Source organism: Solanum stenotomum, unplaced genomic scaffold (genome assembly GCF_019186545.1).
Source record: "Solanum stenotomum isolate F172 unplaced genomic scaffold, ASM1918654v1 scaffold222, whole genome shotgun sequence".
In the NCBI taxonomy this organism is placed as follows: Eukaryota; Viridiplantae; Streptophyta; class Magnoliopsida; order Solanales; family Solanaceae; genus Solanum; species Solanum stenotomum.
In genome coordinates this window covers 42,755-47,798 of record NW_026026899.1, presented here as the reverse complement: position 1 = coordinate 47,798, position 5,044 = coordinate 42,755, and the positions used below count along the sequence as shown (strand labels likewise).

At 31.7% G+C, this 5,044-nt stretch overlaps 1 long non-coding RNA gene across 1 annotated transcript; it reads left to right on the top strand.

Moving 5' to 3' along the window:
• The first annotated feature begins 2,223 nt into the window (after positions 1-2,223).
• LOC125851102 (uncharacterized) lies at positions 2,224-4,836 on the top strand. The gene is made up of 3 exons (XR_007444886.1): positions 2,224-2,504; positions 2,587-2,619; positions 4,230-4,836. It is a non-coding gene; the product is annotated as an uncharacterized LOC125851102 (long non-coding RNA).
• The last annotated feature ends 208 nt before the right edge of the window (positions 4,837-5,044 follow it).

Below are 5,044 nucleotides of genomic sequence, written 5' to 3'. Positions count from 1 at the left end.
TATCATCGGAAAACAAGTGTCCTCACAAGAAAAATTAGTCCATACACTCGAAATAAATAATAATTGATAATTAAGATATTTACAAGGCACAACTTTTCAAAAAACTAGTTTGACGATCCTAAATCTGAAAGACGCATGCTACATAAATTGGAATTCTAAGAAGACCAATCCTTGTTAGTCATATGGTGAAGCAATCAAGTACAAAATGGTAGAGTAATCTAGCCAGTTTAAGCTCAATGCTTGCTACACCAAATAACATCCCTAGACAAATTCTTTTTCCAAATCCAAATGCCAAAAACTCCATAGGAAGATTTTATGATCCTTTGATTTTCACATGATCATCGTTATCGACATAATTGTTGAATCGATTAGGTAAAATTTCTCCGAATCGCCCTAATATTCGGGGTCCCTTCCCATTGTGTGCATGCATATTCATTATTGTTGATTCTCTTGGTAAGGACAATGGACCAGGACGCAGGACATTCGATTATTTCGATCCTAATAAGAACGGAAGTTTTAGAGTTTCTTTAACAACCAATTTCAAATACTTCAAATTATTCTTAATGACAATATGATCAATTATTGTTTTTTCCACCTGTCAAAGTCTATTTGGGTTTTTTTCATCAAGGCCCATTCAATTATAGTTGAAGTTTGAGTCACTTCCGGCAATGAACATATCCTGTTTAGGATGTAAAAATTATACAGCATATATTAGCTAGTTTTAAATATATACTAATAAAGTAATTAGTTTACCACATATTTATTCATGTTTTTATTTACATAAAAAAAAGAATAAAAATCATAGAAATTATACATTATCTATACATTATGATACACTTCAGAAACAGAATATACCATTATACCCTTTAAAGTCCATGCTTTCCTCGATCTCTACATAAATGTATGAATACTTTGTGTATCGGACTTTCCTTTTATTAATGAATTTGAGTAATTGCAATTTCTTAAAGTAACAACCTTTCATTTTAGGAAGGAATTACTAAAATTAGATATACATGAATATTCATTGATTTGACTAATAAACCAGTGAGATCACAATCAATTGTTTTTCTTTTTCTTTGTTTTACTTTCCCAATTGGAGAGAGAATCTAACTTGAAGGAGATGAAATGACTCAAAAATATCTGTCTTTTTATTTTCTTGATTTAAAAATATTCTTCATTTTTGTTTTTGATTAAAAAATATCTCTTCTTTCACCTTTTAATCGAAAAATATCATAGAGAAACTTTTTTTGATAGACAAATCATAACTTGGAATATTAACAACTCTTCCTTTGATATGGCTCAAGCATTTGTCAATAGTGGGAATTGAGTTCCCTACTTTATTCGTTTACTTTTACTAATCATATTTACACTTGACACGTTTATTGAAAATATGTTTACTCTGTTCATTTTTAATTGTTATCATTTTCTTTAGAGTCAAACTATAAGAACTTTGACTAATATTTTACGATGTATTTTTTCATCATATTGATATGCAAAAACTTGCAATTTATAGTACTTTTCGTATAGTTTTTGAATGTCTAATTAATGTAATCTAATTTAACTTTGAAAATTAGTCAAATTGACTTTCGAAAAGCGCAACATGATAATTAAAAGTGAAATTTGACTAACTTTCAAAGTGAATCATATTACATTAATTTGATATTTTAAATAAAAAATAAGATATTCAAAAACTATGCGAAAAGTATTATAAATTGTACTCCCTTCGTTTCACAAAAAATGACCTCCTTTCCTTTTTAGTCAGTTTAAAAAAGAATGACATCTTTCCTTTTTTGGTAACATTTTATTTTTTGCTTTCCACGTGGCATGTTTAAGACCACAAGATTAAGGATAATTTTGTACATTTGACATAACTTTAATTTAGGACCGCAAGATTCAAAAGTTTTTTTTATTTATTTAAACTCCATGTCAAGTCAAACCAGATCACTCTTTATGAAACGGAGAAAATAATTTTTTGCATATCAATATGGTGAAAAAGTATATTATAAAATAATAATCAAAATATTTATTATTTGACCCTAAAAAAAGAAATCATCAAAATGCAAAGTGGACAGGAGATAGTATGTCACAATTTTAAACCCTTTTTCTCCCTCTCGATTTTTTCCAAATTTTGCCCAAAAATATCTATCTTCCCTCCACGCGTCTTCATATTATTCGTTCATTTTAGCTATAAATAAGATCTTTTCTTCCTTTAGCCATAACTCTGATCTCTGCCCTGTGCTCAGTTAACTTTTTTGCGGCCGCCTCTTATTCGCTTGGTGCAGGTCGGGACCTCATTCGCCGGCGCCGGAAATAATGACGGACGACGGCGGTGTTAATTCTACTAAGTTGTCAACGACGAATATATTTTGATTAGCGGCGAAATTTGGGTCCTGCCTTGCATCAACTGAATTGGAGACAGCTGTGAATTGAAGATTTCGGATTGATTTCAGCTAATTTAGATTCGGTTTAGATCGATCTAGTATTGGCGATTTGCTTCGACTCAGGTTTAATTTGTTCGATTTGATTCGGATTATTAATTATGTTTGTGTGTGCATATGTGGATGAGTTTTGTAATTTGTATTTCAGATTGGATTTGCCTGGATCTGACTTTGTAGATTGGTGAGCATGTGATTCAATTGCTAGATCTTGTTTTTATATAGACTCACACACATACATGAATATAGTTACTTGTTTTCTTTTCGAGAGTTAAATTATGGGGATTTTGACTAATATTTTTTGATGAATGTTATGAAAAAGTATTGCAATTTATAGTATTTTTAGTATAGTTGTCAAACTTTGGAATTTAGAACTTAGAATATTGAATTATTCTAATTCGATATAGCTCTGAAAATTAGTAAAATTGACTCTTCTGAAGCAAAACATTTGTAAGTAGAAGTGAGCGGAGGGAGTAGTTCACGGGACATAGGAGGTTTTCATTAGTTGAGTAGTGAATGCTGGAAGTGAGATTTGTGTATTGTGATGCCAATAATGAATTATCGATGTTTGATTTAGATTGCAGTTAGAGATACAATTTATTTTATCCTTTTTATATGATTCAAGTTCTAGTTATAGTTGGGATATTTAATCATAAGATTTTCTGAAGTATTTATTTTTTCAACTCCTGGTCAATCATGGTTTTATGAAATGAACAGGGGAGGATCATGTTTGTTGATTTACTGATTTTATTAGACAAAGAAGCATGTAACATAATCTTTGTAACCGCCAAGCTGTTACTGATGCTTTATGCGATTTACTGATGCCTTCTTACATATATTTGATGGATTAAGTGGCAAAATGTTAAAGGTTTTGTCTTTGATTTTTGTGATCACTTTTATATATATAGAAACTCTTTTACTGTAACACGTTCCAAGTCTTTCTTTTATGAAATGAACTGGGAAAAATCATATTTGGTGATTTGACATGAAGAAGTATGTAAGATAACTCTTCCTCGTTAAATTATCAATGTCCACCCTCCAAGATTTTACGGAAAACTTCTGTGATTTAATGCCACACTGTTGCATATATTTGATAGACTGCGAGGCAAAATTATAAAGATTTGATCTTTGGTTTCTTGTGAACACTTTTATATATCTAGAAACGTTTGCTCATAACACCCTCCAAGATTTTACTGATGCCTTCTGTGATTTGATGCCTTACTGTTACACATATCTGATAGATTGATTGGCAAAGGTATAAAGATTTGATCTTTGAGTTCTGGTGATACTGTTAGCATCAAGTTTAGAAGATTTAACGTATCTGTGATTGAATGTGGAATTTAAGAGAGAATTAATTAAAAACTTCTTCTTTCCTAACACTCATTTCTCTTTTGGGATTGCAGCGATTTCATGAAACTAATGCCTATACGATGTTTTGGATACTGTTGAGCTTAGGTCATTTGCCAGGATGTATAGACATTTTTTATACTCTAATTGGTCATAGAGTTCACTGACTAGACAAGCTATGATGCTGTGAAACTGGGATGGAACTTTGGAAAAAGATTATAGTTTGTATTTGAACTTATTTTGCTTGGACTCTTCAAAAATGTTAGCTGCACCTGTGTCAAATCCTCTGAAAATGCAGTACCTTTGGAGGACACGCACCCATCGGCATTTTGGAGAGTCCAAGAAAAATAGATTTGATTTAGGTACAGAGTCATGGTCATAAAGAAAATCAAAGATACATCTTATCAAAATGACTGACCAACAGGTTTTCTTTTCACTTGGTTTCAGTTCCTGATTCTGACTTCTCAAGACTGAAAATGGTACTGGCATGAGGTAGATTTTTAGGGTGGAAATTTTTTGGCCTTGTAATAGTTGAATTGAATTTAATTAAGGGTTGGTAGATGTTTCAGGCTAATATTGATATCTTACTACAATTCACTCTCATCACCTAATACTACTAGTGATTGTCACTACAGCTCCGTTCAACTTCAAATGCAGCTATGCCATCAGAGGAAGGAGATGAGAGTGTCCATGGTAGCTTGCCAATTTTTAATGTTGGTACCCTCTGCTATGTATGTGGATGGCAAACTCCTCGCATACTCTGTCTTCTATGAATCTACCAGTCTGGGATCTAATCTGATTGCGTTCCCTCTAGATAATGGCAACTAACATTGCAAATAAGCAGATTTCTTAATCTATTAACATGTAATATTGTCATTCTGCAGATTGTCTACAAAATCACCACCAAATGAAAATGGATGTTATGTGTGGCTACTCTGTTGTGGGATTTGAGCTACACTTGGTCCTTATGCTATGTACATTTACTAGTTTTATTTGTTAGTGCAGAACCATGCATATCATATAAAAATGTTCCCACAGAAAAAAAACATCTGTTTTTCTTACAGCCAGTTCTATTATCTTTTTCTATACATAGTATGTTATTGATTATAATTCCCATGCATAAGGGCTCTGCATATAGAGTTGTTTCCTACTTGCTATTTGTCATTTCAGTTTTCCCTTTTGCCCCAACTATTAAAATGTTTCTCATTATTCTCTCTAAAAAATTTTATTGGGTATTTGAACATAAAACATGTGAAATTTGA